The 26806-nt window shown below is 34.6% G+C and overlaps 2 pseudogenes; both read left to right on the top strand.

Annotated features, from left to right (window-relative positions):
* Nucleotides 1-6260: 6260 nt before the first annotated feature.
* On the top strand, nucleotides 6261-14658 carry LOC149250604 (putative mannitol dehydrogenase; annotated as a pseudogene).
* A 116-nt stretch (nucleotides 14659-14774) lies between these two features.
* LOC149250603 (putative mannitol dehydrogenase) lies at nucleotides 14775-17295 on the top strand (annotated as a pseudogene).
* Nucleotides 17296-26806: the final 9511 nt, after the last annotated feature.

Here is a 26806-nt window from a genome sequence, read left to right as displayed (position 1 = left end):
TGCAAACTTGGGCATCATGAATCTAAGCGTAGCTACCTCCCCCGCAACCTCTATTTCCTTGGTAAAGGGAACATCCAGAAGGCTTGGACTCAAGCAGTAGGGCTCCATGCCAAATGCCCTGTTATAGATATTATCAAAAGTAAACACATGAATATGTCTTGAAGATTAATTATTTTGTAGCTGGAACAAGTTTCGACCAATATCAGAATCAATTTCCCATGGATAGACTCTTGTGAGTATACCAAGTCAGCACCCTGATATAGTTATCCTACGATACATGTCGTTGATTTTGGAGCTTTAATTCCAACACTGAGTGTTAGGCCCCTATACTACTAGTGTAACCCCTTATTGTTATTAGTACAAACCCCTTATTATATTGTTGTACCCATGTAGTCCCCATATTGTTATTATTGTGCCACATAGAAGCCCACTATTGTTATTATTGTGCCCTTACATTATTATTTTTATGTCAGCTCTGATTATATTATGACCCCTTAGACTCCTATATATAGAAAGGAGGCCTTGTCATTTGTATCATCCAGGAATTGTTCATTTGTGTAATGTAAAGGAGGTTGCCCCCTCGAAGTAGGTTCATAATGCTCCTCTCTTTGATATATAGAGTCATGATATCCTACTTTAGTTTTGGGATCACTCAATTTATCTTCTTGGGCTTCATCATTAACCAGTGAGATGTGACATTTCTGAACATCATTTAGAACTAAAAGCTCCTCTTCATTGCATTCCCCAGGATGTTGACCTTCACTATATGATTCCAGCTGTGACAGATTTTCTAGAGACAAAGCCTTTAGCAGGAGTTCGAATTGGTGAGCACCATTCAAATTGTCTGCATCAAATTGAAGTTTGTTTTTTAATTTTGGAGCCACAATCCATTGGTTCACTTTCATAAGCTTCATTCTCATAAATCTGTTGGTTTTCATCTTCCTCCTTTTGAGGACCATTGAACTCATCAAGTCCAAAACACACTTTGCTCTTGTTTGAAAAATAAGACTTGATTTCATGAGCTTCATCCTTCACAGCCTCTCGAGCTTCCTCATTGTAGTTCTTAGGAGATACACTTTCTTGAGCATTCTGAGTTTCACTCTTGGAAAACTATTCAATTTGCTCTTCGCTTTCAACTACAGAGACCTGATACCCTTTAGTGGTTTTTGAATCATTCAATTCATCCTCTAAACCTTCATCATTAACAAGTGATATGGGATTTTCTTGAAGATACTCTTTACTGCATTTTTCATCGGCTTGATCTTCACAAAATCATACATACCTTGATGAGGGAACACATTGTTATAGTCTACAAAATCGATTGAAATGTTTCTTCTGTTTCAAGAATAGAATCAATTATACCTCAACAAGGGAACATATCATTATTATCTAGAAGCCTGGCTCGTTTAATTTGTTCTAGAATTATTGCAACAGATCATTAGTGGCTGGGTTGTGTTTCATGGAGTAAAAAAACTTATAAATGTGGAGAAAACACATCATTACTATAAATACAAAGGAAACCCATTTTTTTTCCTGAAGAATAATACGTGAAAAGGGAACAAATCAGTACTGTCTTAAGAATTGATTTTATTTTGAACAGTCTCCTCAGCCGTGACTGCTTTTTCAAGAACAAATTCATCCATAACTGAACAAGGAACACATCATTACTGTCGGTAAGGTTGAGCTTGTTTAATGGAGTATTGAAATCATTATAGCAAAGGGAACACATCATTAATATTAATACTAGGGGAACTAGAATAGAGTCAAGGCATTCCTAAACTAGCGAACACATAATACTGCCTTCAAAACTGTTTGAAGAATCAACAATTTCCTGAGCCGTGTCTGGTTCTGTTTCTTTATAATTACATGAACAACTAAATTTCTGCTTTGAAGTATCGCTCTCTATTTGTGTGTAGACACAAATCCAATCAACCTTGTAATGAGATGACTCACCTGCATGCTGGGAACCACTAGGCATTGGCTCATACATACTACAGACACTGTCCACTTTGGAACCATACAATTCATCAAGGCCATAAAACTGTTTGTCATTGTCTAGACTCTGAATAATGAAATTTGTCTTCATGAACTTCATCCTCAATAGCTTAGTTATGAGGTTGCAGACCAACATCTCAAACTCGAATATTCTCATAAGCTTCTTGAGGTTCATCGTATGATGAATGAATCAGTTGATGATCTCCAAATTTCAAAGAAGTTGCATTATACAACATGGGAAAACCATCATTTTGGCTACTGTTATAATTCTTATGTGATTTTCGTTCTTCATCATCGTGAGTTTCACTTTTGTAAACTTGTTCAATTTGCTCTTCTTTTTCAACTACATGATCTTGATATCTTTCAATTGCATCTGAATTCTTAAACCCATACTCGTGAGTTTCATTATTAACAAGTGAGATGGGATTTTCCTGAATAGAAGTAGCTGAAATGTACTGTATGGTGCATTCTTCACCATCTCGAACTTCATTGGATGATGCCTCCTTTCTAAATAACAATTCTTTCTTGTCAATGAAAAACTGTCTCCTTTCTAATTAAGACAAGAAAAGGAATTTCTTTATGTATCCCATGGAGTATAACCTTTTATATGCAATTGTGTCTTATAACATGATAGTGTTGCAACCTAAGCCAACATAAAACATTGTAACAATCCTAGTTCCTTTGGGTGTGTTTTGAGAAATGAGTTCATCCTTTTATGTAAATGCACACCCCATTGGCTCATTGTTATATATTTCAACTTCTATGCAATAAATGGCCACATTGAGTTACTTGATATCTACCATTCTAGGAGATGCACTGGGATGATCTTTTGCTTGAATATGTGATAATGTGTTTGGCACTAGACTCTAATTCGTTAGCATGAAATAGGTTCTAGAGGGGTGTTATGAAAATATGATTGATTCTCCTCTGAACATCTCAAATCTCCACAAATCTGCGCATAGGTATAATACAAAGCCATGATATTTGTAGCTTGGATTTTTGAGAAGTATGAGGCATGAGATTGACATTATTTGGTTTAATCCCACACCAACATTTACTCATGAATTGATGAAACCAGAGCTCATGGGCATTTACTGCATTTTCATTCATATGAATTCACTTATTCCATGTGCAGTCAACTATATTGGAGGGTTAAACATAATTCTGGGTTTTTATACCCTCTTTGCCACCAGTACTCTACATTATTTTATGTTTTTTCATTTTCCAAGCATATTTTAGGGTTCTTTATTGCATATTGGTGCTCTTCTAAAGCAGCACACCTTTATGTATATGGAGACATAAAGGTAGTGGTTCACCATGTGGTCTTAAGTGGAGATTACCCATACTCTAACAATTAATCAATGCTCAAGCACATATTTAGTGGCTGGGTTGTGTTTCATGGAGTAAAAACACTTATAAATGTGGAGAAAACACATCATTACTATAAATACAGAGGAAACCCATATTTTTTCTTGAAGAATAATACCTGGACAAGGAAACAAATCAGTATTGTCTTAAGAATTGATTTTATTTTGAACAGTCTCCTCAGCAGTGACTGCTTTTTCAAGAACAGATTCATCCATAACTGAAAAAGGAACACATCATTACTATCGGTAAGGTTGGGCTTGTTTAATGGAGTATTGAAATCATTATAGCAAAGGGAACACATCATTAATAATAATACTAGGGAACTAGAACAGAGTCTAGGCATTCCCGAACTAGCGAACACATCAATAATGCCTTCAAGTTCAAAGCTGTTTGAAGAATCAACAATTTCCTGAGCCATGTCTGGTTCTGTTTCTTTATAATTACATGAAAAACTTAATTTCTGCTCTGAAGTATCGCTCTCTATTTGTGTGTAGACATGAATCCAATCAACCTTGTAATGAGATGACTCACCTACATGCTAGGAAACACTAGGCATTGGCTCATACATACTAGAGACATTGTCCACTTTCGAACCATACAATTCATCAAGGCCATAAAACTGTTTCTCATTGTCTGGACTCTAAATAATGAAATTTGTCTTCATGAACTTCATCCTCAATAGCTGAGTTATGAGGTTGCAGACCCATGACTGATGTCATTCCTTCAGTTGCGGTTTGCGACCCATGACTGATGTCATTCCTTTTTTTATGGTTGTTTTGCTGATTTCTTGATCGTATCTTCCATATCTCCCCCCAAAAAAATATGATTTTCAATATGTGCCCCATAAGACACAATATTTACCAAAACACTGTCATACTTAAAAAGACCAAATAACTGAAGAATTTTACAAAGCCCCAAATTCTCTTGCCAATAATATTTTTTTATAAACTCTTTTATAAAATCCCTTATGCTCTTTTATATATAAAACAGATCTATTTATAGAATATCTTTTTATATAAAAAAAAGCAAAAGCCTTTATAAACTTGAACTTTTCAATATATCAAAAAATGACTCTAAAAACCTTCGAATACCTTTTATGTTAAAATCTTTCCATCTTTATGGCAAAACTTTCATATTTTATAAACATTTATCACGGGGAATAACCCATAAACTTTTAATAAATCCGTCCTTCAAAAAACCCTAACACTTTAATATGGGTAAAAAGAATCCACCGAACTTTTAAAAAAGCCCTTCCGTAACAAATTTATATGAGTCAGCGGTCACCACATACAAATTTTCTTGACTTGGTTAACGTGGCCGTGACTGGTTGAGACCTGCGTATGAATTCTCTATACGGTAAAGATAACCTGCATATGCGGTAAGTTTTTCATCTTTAACGTGGTTCTATGCTAAGCCCAACAGCATTATAACACTGAATACCACTGTAAGGAGTGTTATAGGAAAAAAAATTTCTCTCTTCTATTTCACTATTGTTGATTTGTTTTTTTGGCTCTTTGTAACCACTCTGATACCAAATTGTTGTAAAGGCAGAGGAATTCACTTTAATTTATTGGAAAGGTAGAGGACTCAAAACACAAATTCACACACAAAATATATGAGGTGCTGCTTTTTTATTGGTCATACAAAACATGATTCTTACAATGAACCCGGTGAAGTGAAGGGTATTTAAACCTTTCTAATTAGTGATTTGCCTAGAATATCTTGACATGCACACACACTTAACTCAGTTAACTCATGCTCTAAATATGGATTGCACTTAACTCTTTATCCATCACTCATCTTGACTCACCACTCAACGCTCAACATTCATTTAACTCACTCATTAATTTTAATCAACTCCTAATTAGCATTTCTAACATATTACTGTGTTAATGATTAAGAATATGCCCAATATTTTATAGTATGTGAATCCCTAAAAATATGCCCAACATTGCCATAAAAAATATATAATTTTGATCGAAGACCTACTCTGCCTCTCTACAAAACATAATATCCCACTCTAATTAGGATGGACTGAAAGATGTAGGATAAATTTCAAAAATTCATGTGCTCCCAATTACAAATTTAAAATGGATGATGCAGGGATGATATGGGCACCTACGATATGAGATGGGACGCAACATGTTTGGCAATTGCAAATGGACACGACGCTACAGGAGGCTGAACACCGCAACAACAGGGATAGCCAGTTCCGAAGATGGGACGTGAGGAAATCTGAAACGTTGATAAAAAGGTACGATATATTATGGTATTCGAACATACAACCTCTGCATTGATATGTAGGGTGAATGGGCGCTATCGGGGCACTTTAAATGGCCGATGGCAAGCCCGTTATTTGTTGTCGTTTTTAAAACAATCATTTCTTATTCAAAACTACATTTTATTTGTTGTCAATTAAATTGTATATTATTATTTTATATTTATTAGGCCGATAGGCCTTCCTTTGAATGAGTTTAGTCGTCTACCTATTGATTCTCTGATTGAAATCTGGCATCCCACTAGCATCTGGTTTAATTGACATCTAGCATATGTTATCGGACTATTCCTCCCTCACCAAAACCGCTTTCCGATTTCTGCTCCTCCCACTTTCCGCTTTCTGCTCTTCCACGACTCCCTGCAATAATGTTTCTGGGTCCTTCCACAACCTGCTACAATAATGTTTCCGGTTTCTACTGTGCACGACCTGCCTTGCTGCCTAACTATGAATTTAGCTCTCGATTATTCAGTGGTCATCCTGCTATATCCTGCCATACTTGACCTTTTAAATATCCATCCCAACACCTGTTGTCTCCTCAAATCTGTTCTTTATATTCCTCTGCTTAGCTGCTCCTTCTAAGTGAATCAAATTTATTTATGAGTGTTGTGAAGAAAAGAAGATGGTTAAGGAAGTAGGTCAGCCTAATGTTCAAGGATGGGCTGCTAGAGACGAGTCAGGAATTCTCTCGCCCTTCAATTCCACTCGCAAGTTTCTCCTCGCTTTACTCTCATAACTGCTTTTATTGATCCCCATTTGCAGAAAACTTACATTTAAATTGTTTGCTTCTATTGATACCCATTTCAAAAAAACTTACATTTAAATTGCCTTGAAACAGAAACTGGACCGCATGATGTTACTTTCAAGATCGTATACTGCGGAATCTATCACACTGATCTACATAAAATTGGTAATGAATGGAAAGCTTCCCAATACCCAATGGTTCCTGGGTAATGTCTTCATGATCTTCAACACTGCTTCACATCAAATAGCAAGACAGAAAGAGTATATGGCTGGAAGTTCATGCTCAATTTTAATTTACTCGCAATTCTATTTTTGCAACCATGAAATAGTAGGTATAGTAGTTGAAGTTGGTTCAGAAGTGAAGAATTTTTCTTCTGGAGATTGTGTGGGCGTGGCCTGTATGGTTGGAAGTTGCCATCATTGTGATTTTTGTAGCAAAGGCCAAGAACAGTATTGTGAGGTGGTCATTTGGACGTATGGTAGCACCGATGTTGATGTTTCTGTCACTTTTGGAGGTTACTCATACTTGATGGTTTGTAACCAGAGGTGATTAATCATTATCCCAACTCATGCAACCATTTTTGTTTTAGGGCATATGGGCTAAATTCGCCATAAAAGGCTTCCTTTTCTGTCCATATAATCTTGTTCATGTTTGGAATGGGATCAACAAGTGTCGGGAATCTCCCAATTGACTCAAAACCTCGGAAAATTAAATTGCGCCAAGTTCTGGCAGGCCTTGCCGAGATGGGTGGTTTGTCTCTTTTATATAAAACCGGAGACAAATGGCATTAATACTTTTTCTTTATATTGGTTAAATAGGGTTTTAATAATTTGGGTGGTTTGTGGGTTGTAAGTAGTTTTGTGGTGAAGGTACCAGAGAATATTCCCTTGGATGCCGCTGCACCAAATTTTATATGTGCGGGAATAACGGTGTACAGCCCCATGAAATATTTCCAGATGACGGAGCCTGGAAAGAGCCTGGGCGTGGTGGGGCTTGGCGGTTTGGGACACATGGCTGTCAAATTTGGAAAATCTTTTGGGTTGCAAGTGACGGTGATAAGTACATCGCCTAGCAAGGAAAAGGAAGTGAGAGAAATTTTAGGAGTAGATCACTTTGTCATCAGCAAAGATGAGAAATAGATGCAGGCTGCAGTCAAGTCTGTAGAATATATTATTGACACAGTCTCTGCTAATCATGCTGTGAAGCCCCTCCTTAATTTGCTAAAGGTGAATGGTAAGTTGGTCATAGATGGTTTGCCAAAAAAGCCTGTGCAATTTGCTGCTCCGACTATTGTTATGGGTAAGTCCTCCGTGCCCTTTTGTCTTGTAGATAAAAGATATGAACAAAATTATATTTCAATCAAACTGAGAGTGTCAAAGGCATCCACAGCTTAGGCAGATATGCTATCTCTAAATTTTGGATTTCTCTACTGTTTTCTTGAACAAGAATTTGGGTGTTGATCACATGGACGCTGGGATTTAATTTTAATTTTGGTGTGTGCAGCCCATCGATTTGTTGTGGGGAGTTTGATTGGAGGAGTGAAGGAAACTCAGGAAATGTGTTATAGCTGGCGAGAAGCTTTTAGCTCTCATAGAAGAGTAGGTTTATGGCTGAATGAGGATGTGAGAAACTAGGAACTGTAACTCGTAGAATGTAATAGATTCCCGAGAGCTTGAACAATTTGGTTAATAAAGTTTGCATAATTATGTTATAGTTTAATTTTGTGTAATTAATTTATTTATGAGAATGAGAGCCTAGAAGAAGACATAGCTAACGAGCTCAGTACTGGATTGGGCTCTCAGCTACCTGGAAATTTCCACAAGTCTCTTGCAAAGGAGAGGACTAAGGTTTCTCGTGCCAAAGCCAAAGATGGAACGAGGACAATTGAGTCTACTGCTATTTTAGGTAAGAAGATTCTAAGGATCCACGAATGCTCAATCTGTAAAAATGGTTTTTCTTCAGGTAAGGCTTTGGGTGGTCAAAATAGACGCCATTGGGGTAGCGGAGCTTCAGATACTATAATTACTAGTTATGGCAACAAGGAGACCCCTAAGCTACAACAGCTGCCTGCAAGAGTGGAACTATTGGACCTAAGCATGCCTGCCCCTTTTGATGATGATGGTGATGCCAGAGACCTCAATACTCTAGATGGTAATGCAGAGGATTTTCATGGAACTTCCCATGCCCAAACCCACAACGCTCCTTCCTTTCTGTCTTCGTTGATGAGAAACCACCCAAGGCAAGGACTGTTCTTGTACAATAGTGATGCTGATTTAAGTAAATATGATGAAGCAGATAGTAAGGTAGAAAGGATATTAGATTTGGTAGAGGGAGCCATTCAAAATTCCCAACGAGGGCACAATCATGGTTGCAATTGTAAGGCACACCATTCATTATCTGTGATTGACTCATTTATGTATACCTACGCATATAAATTTCTTTTTGTATAAGACCAATAATTTCTTTTTGTATAAGACCAATAATTTCTTTTTAAGTATTACAACAATGATATCATGAAACTTTGAAAATATTTAACAAATAGCTTTATAACCTTTGGATTCAAATGAGTGACTGCTCTATGCAAGATAACTAACACCAACTCAACTATCTCTTTGGTTTGTACCAAACATTGTGAACATGATTTCACCGATTCCAAACATCAATGAGAAAATTTCGTTGTTAATTTGTAGTTATTTTACATTTATGGATTAGTTAATTTAGTAGTTATTTTATGTTTTTAGATGAGTTAATTTTGTTAAATTTATTATATATTTTAAGAATTAAATGTTGGAAGATGTAGTTATATATATATGAAGGAAGATGTAATTTTTTTAAATGAAGGTGCAAGGGAATGAGGGCAATAGCATAGTCCTCTTGTTCCCCGCATTTGCTTGGAATAGGAGTTGTTGTTATGAAAGCTGGAAGATGCTGGACTGCTAGGTGAAACAGGACCTCCTACAATAACGTTTCTTTCAATTCTATTGTTGAATTTATTTTGTAATAGATATTTGTTTACTCATGTTGTTCTTATTTGGTTAATGATCATGTAAAAATAAAAATAAAGATATTCCTTTCATCACTAATTTTGAATTGCTTGTTTGCTGGTTGAAGAGTGAAGAGGAAAATATTTTTTTCCATAAGAAATCTCTTTATATTCCATATGAGGAATAGAAATGTTTCGGTCCTTAGAGGATTGCTCATATATTAAGGCTAGAAGCCATTACAAAAAATATCCATTATGAACTCAATACATCACATGGAGGGATTGAACCTATTTGGGGGCGATAACAAGTTAACAACATTTATTCCAAACACCTGAGCTAAATCTGGTTGATGTGTGTGTGTGTGTATAAGTTACACATATTTCACATTTAAATTTGGATATAGATCCACCGGTGTTTTAAACATCAATAATTTGTTTTTACATTACATTAAGTCATTTTATGAACCATGTCACTCTTAACATGTTACTTTTAAGATTACTTACTAACTTGTTATCAACATTTATGCCAACCACCTGAGCTAAATCCGGTTGATGTGTGTGTGTATAAGTTACCAAATTTCAAATTTAAATTTGGATATGGATTCACCAGTGTTTTAAACATTAATAATTTGTTTTTACATTTACATTGCATTAAGTCATTTTATGAACCATGTCACTCTTAACATGTTACTTTTAAGATTACTTACTAATAACATGTATGTGGTTTATAAAGTTTACATTTAATTCAATTATGTACAATGGCAGTGGTTTATAAAAATTATAATTTAATATATTTAAGAGCCTAATTCAGAATTCCACAAAAACAATTGTTGAACTTCCGACTCTATCAATCCCTCTTAAGGTGATATGTGAGGAGATGCCAACCTGAAGGAAATATGCTACATGTCACTACCAGAATTAAAAAATGAAAAATTAGAAATGGAGTTTATTCAAGAGTGGGCTTCTCTAAATCTATGGATCCCATTTTTGGTGCGGTCAAATTTATGGAAAGACCATGCAAAGTTCACAGCAACAATGGTCTGCACTGTCCATTGTGAACAAATAACGAGTAGAAATATTAAAAAGATTTATGAATAATTAAGTAAATGAAATATCAAAATTGTATCTTACTTGGGACAAGCACAGTAGATTTGATACAAACTGCTCATTTTTAAATCAATTCAAAACATTTTAAAAATATATATTTATATATAAAGAAAGATTTCTCAACCTTTCTTTACAATATTTCCTATTAGACTGCACTAATGTGACAGGTTTCATGAAGAAAATGAATCAATGTTGGAGAAGAGTTACAATTGTGGAAGCATATGTTTGTGTAAAAGTTAACCAATGTCTCAGATAGGCTTACAATGACTCAAGACTTTCATAATTTTGCATTCTTTTTTCACTTCTTCCAAATTTCAAATCTTACAATTATTGAAGACTTTCACAATTTTGCATTTTTTTCGGTTCTTCCAAATTTTAAATCCTCGAAATTCCTTAACTCTCTGTTGCGCTTTCTTGTTGTAAGCTTTATTCACTTGTTGCTGCTGCAATTTTTCTTTGACCTGACGTGAGCTTGTTCTATGAAATAATTGGATCATGTCTTCGACAACTTCCTCTTCAAATATTCATTCAACTATGGACTGTTGCCAAAACATTCGATCTTCAAACTGTTGTCTTTGCTTTGTTTCTTGTGTTTTATATTCCTGATTTTCTTTTTGCCATATTTCCTGATACCAGAATCTTATCTCTTCTTGATTCCATTGTTGAAAAATGGTTTCAATGCATTCATCTTTGTCTTCAGAAACATCCATATCATTCTTTTCATTTCCATCGTCAAGTACTACTACATTTTCCCTGTAATCTGCACACTCAAGATCATTATTCACCATTTCATTCAATTCTTTTATTTTAGTTGCTTCTTTAAGACTCGAATCAATTTGCTTTATTGGTTTTTGAATGCATTCTTTAATGAGCCTCAAATCTGCATCAAATTTATTAACAACCTTGTTTTCAATTTTTTCACTCATGCTATTCTGAACACCTGCATATTCAAAAGCAATGTTAAAAGAATCTATATTATGCTCTTTAGTGACAACTTCCTGCTCTACCTCTTCCTTCTCTGCCTTCTTTTCAACTTCACTAAAACTATCTTCCACTATTATGTGGTCAGTGGATATTCTCATCAAAAACTATTCAATCACTTTATCATGTTCTTGATCATCAACTGTTGCTAGATCACATACTGCTTCATGAGAAATTACAATTGCTTCATATCTTGCTACTATAGTGGCAACTTCAACTTTCAATTCTTCATCAAATATTGCACTTACTGTATTGTCACAATTAATATCTGTTTCAAAAAATAAACCACACATATCATCAACATAATGTTCATCTACACTATGGTGGGATATCCGAGCATGCATATGTTCATTGCCAATTTCATCTTCATGAAATCCATCAGCTACGGTTGGATTCACCAATTCACATCTCACTTTGCAGTCATCATCCACATGTGCATCATCATAGTGGGATTCACAATCATCTGTATCGTCCATGTTACAATGGATTCCTTGAGCATTTATATGCTCTCGCTTTGCTTCAAATACAGATACTTCTTCTTCTATCTCTGCAATCTTTGTTGCATATTGTTCATCCATATGCATGTTTGCATAATGGGTTTCAATTTTATGGTCTTGAAAACCATTGTCCACTTTTTAGTGGGATTCTCCAAGCTCTGTTTTCCTCTCAGAGTCTTGCTCATACACTCTTAGATCTGCAGCTGACTTGTTTTCCTGTGACATAACCTGATGTTGCATGTCACTCTCCCTTGCACCAAACTTTGCTTCCAGAAACTTCCATGCTTCCTTGGAAGTTGTAGCTTTTGCTACCTTGCACAAACAATTCTCATCCAATGCTTGTTTTATAAAATTCAATGCTAAAACATCACATACTGCATCATCGAGGTTATTAGACACGTACTCAATTAACTCTCTAGCTTGAATAAAAGTTAACATCTTGATAACCCAATCATCAAAATATTCACCTGTAAACATAGGAGGTGGTAGCAAATCAAAGTTACACCAATCACCCTCGTTTTCTTCTTTATCTTCTGCTAGACTTCATAGTTCCTCGGCTACATCGTGAACCTCTCTAACCATGGCAACAATCTCTACCTCTTCTTTCCAATTCCTTTTTTTAATATGCTTCAGTTGCGGTTTGCGACCCATGACTGATGTCATTCCTTTTTTTTATAGTAGTTTTGCTGATTGCTTGATTGTATCTTCCGTATCGCCCCCCAAAAAAATATGATTTTCAATATGTGCCCCCATAAGGCACAATCTTTACCAAAACACTGTCATACTTACAAAGAACCAAATAACTTACGAATTTTACAAAGCCCTAAATTCTCTTGCCAATAATTTTTTTCATAAACTATTTTATAAAATCCCTTAATGATTTTTTATATATAAAGTTGATCTATTTATAGAATATCTTTATATATAAAAAAGGCAAAAACCTTTATAAACTTGAACTTTTCAATATATCAAAAAATGACTTTAAAAACCTCTGAATACATTTTATGTTAAAATCCTTCAATCTTTATGGCAAAACTTTCATATTTTATAAACATTTATCACGGGGAATAACCCATAAAATTTTAATAAATCAGTCCTTCAAAAAACCCTAACACTTTAATATGGGTAAAAAGAATCCACCGGACTTTTTAAAAAGCCCTTCGATAACAGATTTTTATGTGTCAGCTATCACCACGTGACAGTTTAAACAAATTTTCTTGACTTGGTTGGTTGAGACCTGCGTACGAATTCTCTATATGGTCACGATAACCTGCGTATGTGGTAAGTTTCTCACCTTTAACGTGGTTGTATGCTAAGCACAATGGCATTATAACACTCTGAATACCACTGTAAGGAGTGTTATAGGTCAAACAAGAGGAGTGTTATATGAAAAAATATTTCTCTCTTCTATTTCACTATTGTTGATTTGTTTTTTGGGCTCTTTGTAACCGCTTTGATATAAATTTGTTGTAAAGGCAGAGGAATTCACTTTAATTTGTTGGAAATGTAGAGGACTCAAAACAAAAATTCACACACAAAATATATGAGGTGCTGCTTTTTTATTGGTCATACAAAACATGATTATTACTGTGAATCCAGTGAAGTGAAGGGTATTTAAACCTTTCTAATTAGTGATTTGCCTAAAATATCTTGACATGCACACACACTTAACTCAGTTAACTCATGCACTAAATATGGATTTCACTTAACTCTTTATCTATCACTCAGCTTGACTCACCACTCAACACTCGACATTCATTTAACTGACTCATTAATTTTAGTCAACTCCTAATTACCATTTCTAACATATTATTGTGTTAATGATTAAGAATATGCCCAATATTTTATAGTATGTGAATCCCTAAAAATATGCCCAACATTGCCATAAAAATATATATAATTTTGATCGAAGACCTACTCTGCCTCTCTACAAAACATAATATCCCACTCTAATTAGGATGGGCTGAAAGATGTAGGATAAATTTCAAAAATTCATGTGCTCCCGATTACAAATTTAAAATGGATGATGCAGGGATGATATGGGCACCTACGATATGAGATGGGATGCAGGATGTTTGGCAATTGCAAATGGACACGACGCTACAGGAGGCTGAACACCGAAACAACAGGGATAGCCAGTTCCAGATATGGGACGTGGAGAAATCTGAAACGTTGATAAACAGGTACGATATATTATGGTATTCGAACATACAACCTCTGCATTGATATGTAGTGTGAATGGGCGCCATCGGGGCACTTTAAATGGCCGATGGCAATTTCGTTATTTGTTGTCATTTTTAAAACAATCATTTCTTATTCAAAAATACATTTTATTTGATGTCAATTAAAGTGTATATTATTATTTTATATTTATTAGTCTGATAGGCCTTCCTTTGAATGAGTTTAGTCATCTACCTATTGATTCTCTAATTGACATCTGGCGTCCCACTGGCATCTGGTTTAATTGACATCTGGCATATGTTCTCAGACTATTCCTCCCTCACCAAAACTGCTTTCCAATTTCTTCTCCTCCCGCTTTCCGCTTTCTACTCTTCCACGACTTCTTGCAATAATGTTTTCAGGCTCTTCCACAACCTGCTGCAATAATGTTTCCGGTTTCTACTGTGCACGACCTGCCTCGCTGCCTAACGATGAATTTAGCTCTTGGTTATTCAGTGGTAATCCTGCTATATCCTGCCACACTTGACCTTTTAAAAACCCATCCCAACACCTGTTCTCTCCTCAAATCTGTTCTTTATATTCATCTGATTAGCTGCTTCTAAGTGAATCAAATTTATTTATGAGTGTTGTGAAGAAGAGAAGATGGTTAAGGAAGTAGGTCAGTCTAATGTTCAAGGATGGGCTGCTAGAGACGAGTCAGGAATTCTCTCACCCTTCAATTTCACTCGCAGTTTTATCCTCGCTTTACTCTCATAACTGCTTTTATTGATACCCATTTGCAGAAAACTTACATTTAAATTGTTTGCTTCTATTGATACCCATTTGCAAAAAACTTACATTTAAATTGCCTTGAAACAGAAACTGGGCCGCATGATGTTACTTTCAAGATCGTATACTGCGGAATCTGTCACACTGATCTACATCAAATTGGTAATGAATGGAAAGCTTCCCAATACCCAATGGTTCCTGGGTAATGTCTTCATGATCTTCAATGCTGCTTCACATCAAATAGCAAGACAGAAAGAGTATATGCCTAGAAGTTCATACTCAATTTTAATTTACTCACAATTCTATTTTTGTAGCCATGAAATAGTAGGTATAGTAGTTGAAATTGGTTCAGAAGCGAAGAAATTTTCTGCTGGAGATCGTGTGGGCGTGGACTGTATGGTTGGAAGTTTCCATCATTGTGATTCTTGTAGCAAAGGCCAAGAACAATATTGTGAGAAGGTCATTTGGACGTATGGTAGCACCGATGTTGATGGTTCTATCACTTTTGGAGGTTAGTCATACTTGGTGGTTTATAACCAGAGGTAATTAATCATTATCCCAACTCATGCAACCATTTTTGTTTTAGGGCACATGGGCTAAACTCGCCATAAAAGGCTTCCTTTTCTGTCCATATAATCATGTTCATGTTTGGAATGGGATCAACGAGTTTCGAGAATCTCCCAATTGATTCAAAAGCTCGGAAAATTTAACTGTGCCAAGTTCCGGCAGGCCTTGCCGAGATGGGTGGTTTGTCTCTTTTATATAAAACCGGAGACAAATGGCATTAATATTTTTTCTTTATATTGGTTAAATAGGGTTTTAATAATTTTGGTGGTTTGTGGTTTGTAAGTAGCTTTGTGGTGAAGGTACTAGAGAATCTTCCCTTGGATGTCGCTGCACCATTGCTATGTGCGGGAATAACGGTGTACAGCCCCATGAAATATTTCCAGATGACGGAGCCTGGGCATGGTGGGGCTTGGCAGTTTGGGACACATGGCTGTCAAATTTGGAAAAGCTTTTGGGTTGCAAGTGACGGTGATAAGTACATCGCCTAGCAAGGAAAAGGAAGTGAGAGAAATTTTAGGAGTAGATCACTTCGTCATCAGCAAAGATGAGAAATAGATGCAGGCTGCAGTCAAGTCTGTAGAATATATTATTGACACAGTCTCTGCTAATCATGCTGTGAAGACGCTCCTTAATTTGCTAAAGGTGAATGGTAAGTTGGTCATAGATGGTTTGCAAGAAAAGCCTGTGCAATTTGCTGCTCTGGCTGTTGTTATGGGTAAGTCCTCCGTGCCCTTTTGTCTTGTAAATAAAGGATATGAATAAAATTATATTTTAATCAAACTGAGAGTGTCAAAGGCATCCACAGCTTAGGCAGATATGATATCTCTAAATTTTGGATTTCTCTACTGTTTTCTTGAACAAGAATTTGGGTGTTAATCACATGGAAGTTGGGATTTGATTTTAATATTGGTGTGTGCAACCCGTCGATTTGTTCGGGAGGAGTTTGATTGGAGGGGTGAAGGAAACTCAGGAAATGTGTTATAGTTGGTGGGGAAGCTTTTAGCTCTCATAAAAGAGTAGGTTTATGGCCGAATGAGGATGTGAGAAACTAGGAACTATAACTCGTAGAATGTAATAGATGCCCGAGAGCTTGAACAATTTGGGTAATAAAGTTTGCATAATTATGTTATAGTTTAATTTTGTGTAATTAATTTTTTTATGAGAATGAGAGCCTAGAAGAAGACATAGCTGACGAGCTCAGTACTGGATTGGGCTCTCAACTGCCTGGCAATTTCCACAAGTCTCTTGCAAAGGAGAGGACTAAGGCTTCTGGTGCCAAAGCCAAAGATGGAACGAGGACAATTGAGTCTACTGCTATAAGTTTTCCGGTGCCAAAGCTAAAGATGGAACGACGACAATTGAGTCTACTGCTATTTCAGGTAAGAAGATTCCAAGGATCCATGAATGCTCAATCTGTAAAAAGGGTTTTGCTTGAGGTCAGGCTTTGGGTGGTCAAAGGAGATGCCATTAGGGTAGTGGAGCTTCAGATACTATAATTACTAGTTGTGGCAACAAGGAGACCCCTAAGTTGCAGCAGCTGCCTGCAAGAGTGAAACTATTGGACCTAAGCATGCCTGCCCCTTTTGATGATGATGGTGATGCTGGAGACCTCAATACTCTAGATGGTAATGCAGTGGATTCTCATGGAACTTCCCATGCCCAAACCCACAACCCTTCTTCCTTGCTGTCTTCGTTGATGAGCAACCACCCAAGACAAGGACTGTTCTTGTACAATAGTGATGGTGATTTAAGTAAAGATGATGAAGCAGATAGTAAGGTAGAAAGGATATTAGATTTGGTAAAGGGAGCCATTCAAAATTCCCAGTGAGGGCACAATCATGGTTGCAATTCTAAGGCACACAATTCATTATCTGTGATTGACTCATTTGTATATATCTACGCATTGAAATTTCTTTTTGTATAATACCAATAATTTCTTTTTGTATAGGAGCAATAAGTGGTAAGTATAAGTATTACAACAATGATATCATGAAACTTTGAAAATATTTAACATATAGGTTTATAACCTTCGGATTCAAATGAGTGGCTGCACTGTGAAAGATAACTAACACCAACTCAACTATCTCTTTGGTTTGTACCAAACATTGTGAACATGATTTCACCAATTCCCAACATCAATGAGAAAATTCCGTTGTTAATTTGTAGTTATTTTACATTTATGGATTAGTTAATTTAGTAGTTATTTTATGTTTTTAGATGAGTTAATTTTGTTAAATTTATTATATATTTTAACAATTAAATGTATGAAGATGTAGTTTTAATTATATATATATATATATATATATATATAAAGGAAGATTTATTTTTTTAAATGAAGGTGCAAGGGGAATTAGCACTACAACAAAACCAGCGATTAGCGTCCCTTTTTACTTCTTTTTTTGCATCTAGAGCCCATTTTTGGTGCTATTTGCATCCATTTATCAAATATGGTGCAAAACTTGACACAAAATTTGCATCAAGTTTTGCACCAAATCTTACACCAAGTTTAGCACCAGGTATTGCAATAGGTTTTGCACCACGTTTTGCACCAAATTTTATGCCAAGTTTTGTGTCATCCTTTGCACCAGGTTTTGTTCCAGGTTTTGCATCAATTTTGGCATCTATTTTTGTTTGACATACTTTTGCATCCTCATTTGCATCCACTTTTTTCACCTACACTTGCATCAACTTTTGCATCGACTTTTGCATCCTTTTTTAAATCCTTTTTTGCATCCATTTTTTCATCCATTTGTGCATCACTTTTGCGTCACGTTTTACATCGAGTTTTGTGTCTACTTTTGCATATAATTTTGCATCTACTTTTGTTGCATCCACTTTTCCATCTTGTTTGGCATCCATATTTACATCCTCTTTTGCATCTATTATTGTACCCACTATTGCATCTAATATTTTTGTGCCACAATTGGCGCCTAGTTTGGCACCTCCTTTTGCACCCACTTTTGATTATAATTTTGCATCCACGTTTGCATCCTCATTTGCATCTAGGTTTTCATCAACTACTACATCTATTTTTGCATCCCTTTTTTTATCCAATTTTGGACCAGATTTGCATCGGGTTTTGTGTCTCGTTTTGCATCTACTTTTGCATCGACTTCTATTGCATCCACTTTTGCATACAATTTTGCATCCACTGTTACACCCATTTTAAATTTCACTTTTTGCATCCCTTTTTACATCTTCATTTGCATCATACTTTGATTCTTTTTTTTCATCTATCATTACATCCACTTTTGTTATGCCATAATTTGCACCATGTTTTGCACTCACTATTGTATCCACGTTTGCTTCCAATTTTGCATCCATGTTCACATCCTCTTTTGCATCAAATATTGCATCTATTTTTGCATCCACTTTTGTGTCAGGTTTATGCATTGGGTTTTGCATCTCGTTTTGTATCTACTTTTGCATCTACTTCCATTGTATCCATTTTTTTCATCCAATTTTGTTTTGCCTGTTGCATCAATGTTTGCTTCCACTTTTACATGATTCCATTTTTGCATCTTATTTTGCATATTTTTTGTCTATTGTTACATCCACTTTTGTTGCACCATATCTTGCGCCTACCATTGCAACCACATTTGCTTCCACGTTTGCATCCACATTTGCATCAGATATTGTGTATGTTTTTGCATCCCCTATTGTATCCACTTTTGTTTCATCCATTTTTGCATCTACTTTTGTGTCCGTTGTTGCATCCACATTTGTTTCACCACAGTTTGTGCCAAGTTTTACACCTACCATTGGACCCATGTTTGCTTCCACTTTTGCCTTCATGTTTGCATCCAAGTTTGCATTGACAACTGCATCTACTTTTGCATCCACTTTTGTGTTAGGTTTTTCATGTTGTTGTGCATCTACTTATGTTGTATCCACTTTTCATCCAATTTTACTTCTATTGTTGCCCCCATTTCTATGTTCGCTTTTGCATCCCTTTTCCAACACTCATCATATTTTCTGCATTGATGATATTCCTTATGGCATTGACAATTATGAACAATTGATGACAATGTCAATAATATTGACAATGATGAAAATGAAGATGATGGTGATGACATGAATTGTGATTATGATGATAAAGACGATAGTGGTTACAATGACATTAATGATGATGATGGCAATGATTATGATGATGACGACGCTAATGACCTTCGCGAATCTTCCCAATTTTAGATGTTGTCATTGTCATAATCATAAGCATTATCTTTGGTGTCATCATCATCATTTTCATCTAGGTCATCATCAAAAACAATAATGACATGAATGATGATGATGATTACAACAATGTTGATAGAAATCACATTAATGATGATGATGGGGATGATAAAAATGACAATGACGATGATAATGGTGGTGATGATGATGATCATCGATCATCTCTCAAAAATAGAGTTGTTATTTCTCTTACGTATATCAATGTGTCCTAAACAACCCTTTTCTAGCACTGATCACATTTTTTGGGTTGATGATATTTCTTACAACGTCTATAATTATAAACAATTGCAAACAATGTCCATAATGATGATGATGATGGAGCTGATGATGATGGCATGAATGGTGATTATGATGATAATGTAATGATGGCAATAACGATGACAAGGATGATGGTGATGATGATGACAATGATTATGATAATGAGAATGAACAATTACTAGTTTCACTACCATCTTCTGGATACATATTACTATCATACTTTTTAAATTTTCTGTCTCTCTTGAGGTATCTTACTATAATGGTGTTGTCAACACTAGAAAGATATCTTGTTGTAATGGTGGTTCTAATGTTAGCACTAGCAAAGTTTTTGTTAAATTTTGGTTAAAAAAAATCGATTTATGCAATTATTTTGACAATCTATGTAAAAAAGTAAATAACATCCAATTATTTTGACTGTAGTCCCATTGATATCATGAATTCACCAGTCTGAAGACCATCTTCTACATACATATTATTATTAAACTTTTTGCATTATATCCCTCTTATATCTTGTTGTAATGGCAGTATTAGCACTAAAAAATATCTTGTTGTAATGGTGATGTTAGTATTAGCACTAAAAAAATCACTAAATTTTGGTAAAAAAAAGTTTATCATTTATTTATTTTTAATTTGGGAAATTTTTGTTTTTATTTTTTTTGTTTTTAATTCTATTTTTATGCAGTAATATTTTTTTTGGTTGAATTTTGGTAGTAACTAGTTTTTGGTCGAATCATATGTATTAACCATGTTCTTTATGCTACAAGTCTAATTGTTGGGACAAAATTGCTCTTTCAAATAAGTTGCAAAAGCTATTTTACATCCATTGTTGCACCCATGTTTACACCCACTTTTACATCCCTTTTTGCATCCTATTTTTCATCTTCATTTGCTTCTTTTTTTGCATCTATCATTACATCTACTTTTGTTGTGACAAAATTTGTTCCATGTTTTGCACATACTGTTGTACCCACGTTTGCTTCCAATTTTGCATCCATCTTCACATCCTCTTTTGCATAAAATATTTCATCTATTTTTGCATCCACTTTTGTGTTGGGTTTTGCATCTCATTTTGTATCTTCTTTTGCATGTACTTCCATTTCATCCATATTTTGCATCCAATTTTGTTTCTCATGTTGCACCCGTGTTTGCATCCACTTTTACATCCCTTATAGCATATTGTCTTGCATCTAAGTTTGCATATTTTTTTGTGTCTATTATTACATCCACCTTTTTTGTGCTATTATTTGTGCCATATCTTATGCCTATCATTGCAACCCACATTTTCTTCCACTATTGCATCCATATTTGCATCCTCTTTTGTGTCCAAGTTTGCATCAAATATTGTTTATGTTTTTTGCATCCCATTTCGAATTTACTTTTACATCCACTTTTGATTTGTCTAGTTTTGCAACTAATTTTGTGTTCACTATTGCACCCATGTTTGGCCCATGTTTACATCCCTCTTTTCATCCAAGTTTTCCTCCTTTTTGCATTCAAGTTTGTGTCCCTTTTTTTTTACATTCATTGGAGTATCCACATTTGTTTCACCATAATTCATGCTAAGTTTTATGCCTACTATTGTGCCCATGTTTTCTTCCACTTTTTCATCCATGTTTGAGTCCTATTTTGTGTTCAAGTTTGTATGAACTATTGCATCTACTTTTTCATCCATGTTTGAGTCCTATTTTGTGTTCAAGTTTGTATGAACTATTGCATCTACTTTTTCATCCACTTTTGTTCAATTTTTCTGTCTTGTTCTGCATCTACTTATGTTGTGTCCACTCTTCATCCAAATTTACGTCTATTTTTACCCCCATTTTTTTGTTTACTTTTGCATCCATTTTCCAACACACATCATATCTTTTGCATTGATTATATTTCTTATGACATTGAAAATTATGAACAACTGATGACAATGTCAATAATTATAATGATGATGATAATGAAGATGATGACGATGACATGAATTGCGATTGCTATGATAATGACAATGATGATAAAGACGATGGGAGTTACAATGACAATGATGATGATGCTAATGACCTTGGCCATTCCTCCCAATTTTTAAATGTTATCATGGTAAAAATCATAACGATTATCTTTGGCGTCATCTTCCAAGTCATCATCATCTGATCATCATTATCATTATTTTCATCTTGGTCATAATCAAGAACAATAATGGCATGAATGATGATTATGATGTTCATGATGAAGATGACAAAAATTATGATAAAACTTATATTAGTTATGATGATGGGGATGATGACAATTATAATGACGATGATAATGGTAGTGATGTTGATGATCATCAATCATTTCTAAAAAATAAAGTGGTTATTTTTCTTTCATATATCATGTGTCCTAAGGTTGGTGATATTTCTTATGATACCTATAATTATGAACAATTGACGACAATATACAAAATCATGATGATGATGATGATCATGAAGAAGACATGAATGGTGATTATGATGATAATGAAATGATGACAATAATGATCACATTGATGGTGGTGATGATGGCAATAATGAAGATGATTACCCTCCCTCTAAACTAGTGAGGTACTCATAATGAGACAAAAAAGTACTCTCAAGTTGAAATATTCATATAAGAAGGGATCTAGATTGATAAGCATCAATGATGATTTACATCATCATAGCCAAAATTTTCAAAATAGTAAGGCCTTGACTAACAAGTTTATCTCTCCATTAGATCAGAGCACAATGTTGGGAGGCATAAATTTGGACACCACTGCCTTTCAAGGCACTTACCCCACCAAGATGTTTACCAGGTATGTCCTCACATGATCATTTCCTAATCCACTATCATAATATTTGACACCAGAAAATGTCAATCCTCATGACTATTCTTATCTTGGATTAATGTACTTGACTTATGGTGATTAGTCCTAGTCAATGTCCAAATTCTCAAAGAATATTGGTCCCAGATGTTTATCCAATCCACCATTATCCCTACTAGTGCCTTTACTAGGCTTACGATTGTTAATCCTAGCCATAGTACATGACACATGGATAACATGGTGTCTACCCTCACTCCCTCTCAACCAGGGAGGAAACATCCACAAGCATAAGATTTTCTCAAGAATACCCATCATTTTCGTAGAGAATAACATCATTAATTTGTTTTCATCACATGACGACTTTATGATTAAGCATTCATAGATTTGTGGCAAAATATTTCCCCTTTTGTATTTGTGATGAAATACAATAAAAAAGTGAAAGCCAAAATCATTAAACATACACTATATTGATTTATCTAAGTCTAAACTCTAAGGTTGAAGTGAAAATTCATATAAATCTTATATCTATGAGTTGTGCCAAACTTATGAAAACCTTATTCCCTAAGTCCTATATATAAGAAAATGAAAAAGAAAGAAAAATAAGGGCCAATAAATGGTAACTCATGTATTCACTCCCTCTTTGGAAAATATATGAATATATACACTCCTAGTCACACTTGATCACATGTATGTGATGGTTAAATCATGAATTCTTCTTTTCTCCTTGCATTTTCACTTCATCATTTAAGCACCTAATTGAGGATCTAAGGAATGTTTGTTTCCTAAGGCTTTCATGTCTACTCTTGGTTTACTTATGTCACACTACTGTCAATTTATGTGACAGAGTGAAATACATAAGTTTGTGGAGTTATTATAGAGGTGTATTGAGTTCGTAACCACACACACATGTATTAAATCTCATTGATCCACATGTGTGGGTTGGAGACTCATTTCTTGACAACTTTAATGGAGACTACTTTGTGGCTTTAATGGTATAGCTTACAAAATATCTTGTTAAACATTTCGATTCATTCTTTCTTTTCCTCGAGACACTTATAATATTGAAGTCACTCCCAACAATCCATGGAGATGGGGAGTATAAATTACTTGTGCTAGAAATAGAATTGAGAAATAGAGGTTTTCCATTTGCGATATTGGAGTCATAGACATTGGATACATGGTAGTAGTCCTCAATGTCAATTAACTAAAATTGTATTGTCATAATGCGAAAAGAGGTAAACATATTGGTAACCTTGATGTCTTAATCATTTCAAATAATAACCATTCCACCCAAGTATCTCTAAGCATCAATCACTACTACTTGGAAATTCCTCCCCCATTTTCTAATTATATGAGGTTGAACCTCACTTAATATTTTTGCTTCTTATATCGACATTATTTATGGGTGCTTTGCATACCATTTTTCTTTTAGGAGTTTGTTTTTGCTTACTATTGACGCCCCTCATGTTCCAAGACTATTTTCATCAAAAATTTACATAGAAAGAAAGTATAAAGTGACTAAAAAGAAACATGTCTCAAGATTTAAGTGCTTGGACAATTCCACTTCATGACTCCTATATTTCCTTAACCTGGGACCAAATGGTGAACTTGATGGCCTTAAGGGAAATTGATCAATGAAAATCTAAAAAAGAGGTGATTTTTGACTTTATCACATACAATTTAATATACTAAAAAAAATATCCATAACAATTTCATCAATCAATGAATCATTAAAAAAAATATCCAAAACAATTTCATCAAGCAAAGAATCATTGCATTATAAAATACAATCTATAAACATTTTGGGAAAGTTTTGCTAAAACATGCTTAAAAATCAGCATATTTAATATTAATATTTAACAATAATATGGACAATAACACATTTTGATAAATTAAATAACATATTATCAAGCCTAAAAAATGTCACTAACTGAAAACTACAAAGCATGCAACTAATGGAAGTGACCACTCAAGGCCACCACAAGACAATTAATCTATTAAGACCAAGATTAATGGGGACAAAGATCTATAAAGGACAAAGGAAAACCTATTTTAACTTTATTGTTTTATTAGCCTGGTTCAAGATGAACATTTCAAGATATCATGAAGAACATAATTAGTTTTATTGCATTAAGAAAACCCAAGCACATTCTATAACTTAGCAAGAAAGAGATGTATAACACCCATCTCAGCAACACGACACATGACATTAAGTTACTTTACTATATATAATTTAAACTCCTATCATAAAATCACAAATTTAGCATGAATGGAATGTTTAAAATCCATTTTTATAAAAACAAAATATAATTTTTCTTATAGAAAAATATACCAAAAACTAAATATATTTTTCTAGAAAAAAAAAATACTAAAACTAAATATATATTTAAAAAAAAACTAAAACATAAGCAAACTAGAATTTGAATTTGACATTCTTGGTCACTTTCGGAAACATATGGTGGAATGTAATCTCTTTATCCTCATCTTTAGCTTTTTCCTAAAAAATAAAAGCATACAAAAGTGGGAAAGAGCCATAAAGCATGGGGAAGCTTTTTCCTAAGCACAAAAGCATCTAAAAAGTGGAAAATTCCTTTTTTATATGAGGAAACATTATTCACCCAAAAGATTTTTCCCAAATTGAACTAATGAGGAATTTTGGAAATCATCATAGCCTCCACTTTCCTATATATTAGAGGCTTGGCCATTGAAAAAATGATGGGAATTTTGTATTGTCACGCTCTTGAGATCTGTCTTGAGAGGGAGAGTTTTGGAGCTATGAGTTGGGGGAGGTGATGTTGCAACTATATCTGATTGTTGTAACTTTCCTCCAACTCCTTTATTCATATAGATCAGTTGTTCTTCCTTCCATATGTTTCTATTCATTCTTTACTTCTTCTATTTAACTAATGTATGCATGGGTTTTTGGTTTATATTTATTTATTCAATAATATTTATATGTTTTTTATAGTTTTGATTATTAAGATATTATGTTGTGAAGGTTGCTTTATTCTCTCTCTTATGTGTAGGACCAAGCTTTGGAGCTAGCTAGGAGCGCTTCTTGGCTATACGAAAAACTCCAAGAAGACCTGCATGCGAGGACTCACAAGAATTCATTCTCTTTTTCTTAATCTATACTCTACATCTTGATCTACTAAGAATCCTAAGCCTTAGAACAACCTTTCTCTTAATTGGTTTGTCCTAGGTTTCTGAGATAAACTGAGAGGGTTTTGTTTTCATCTAACCATGCATTAAATCCTACAGCAAAATGATATTTAGAAAATTTAATATATTTCACTATGTAAATGAACTTAGTAAAATGAACCCATAGAGGTGGTCATAAATGGAAATAAAAGTAAAACTCTAAACAAGAAGCCAAAAGTGGATTTAACCATGGATGAAAAATTGGGAGTAGAATTGGATGTTAAACTAGCCATCAAAACAATATGCAAACAATGACACAAAAAGGTTTTTAAAGTAAAATTAAAAAAGGGTGCAACACTAGACACAAAGAAGGGAACAAAATAGGGCATATGAAAGGATACCGAATTGGGTGCAAACAAGAATGCAAAAATGGACACCAAAATGAGGATGCAAAGAATGGTGTAAAATTAGGATGCAAAAAGGATGTAAGAAAAGACACAAAACAAGATGCAAAATGGGACTAAAAAATGGTGAAACCAAGGATGTCAAAGATGATGCATAATTAGATGAAAATTCCAACTAAAATCTAGGTGCAAAATGAGATGCAAATGTGGACACAAAATGTGGCAGAAAAAAGGATGCAAATTTGGAAGCCAAAAAGGATGAAAAACTAGATACCAAAAAGGATGCAAATTTGGACATAAAAAATGGTGCAAAATTGGACACAAAAGAAGAAAAAATGGTGCAAAAATGGGCATAAAAATGGCTCAATTTTGGATGCAAATTGAGATGCAACATTGGATGTAAAATGATGCAACAAATCATTCAAAACTTGGTGCAAAAACAAATGCAAAAGTAGACGAAAAAATGGCTCAAAAGTGAACGTAAAAATAGACACAAAATGGGA

This window comes from Pinus tabuliformis, chromosome 7 (genome assembly GCF_031772625.1).
Source record: "Pinus tabuliformis cultivar Carrire ecotype Pingquan chromosome 7, CPIR1, whole genome shotgun sequence".
NCBI lineage: Eukaryota > Viridiplantae > Streptophyta > Pinopsida > Pinales > Pinaceae > Pinus > Pinus tabuliformis.
This window is presented reverse-complemented; position numbering and strand designations above follow the sequence as displayed.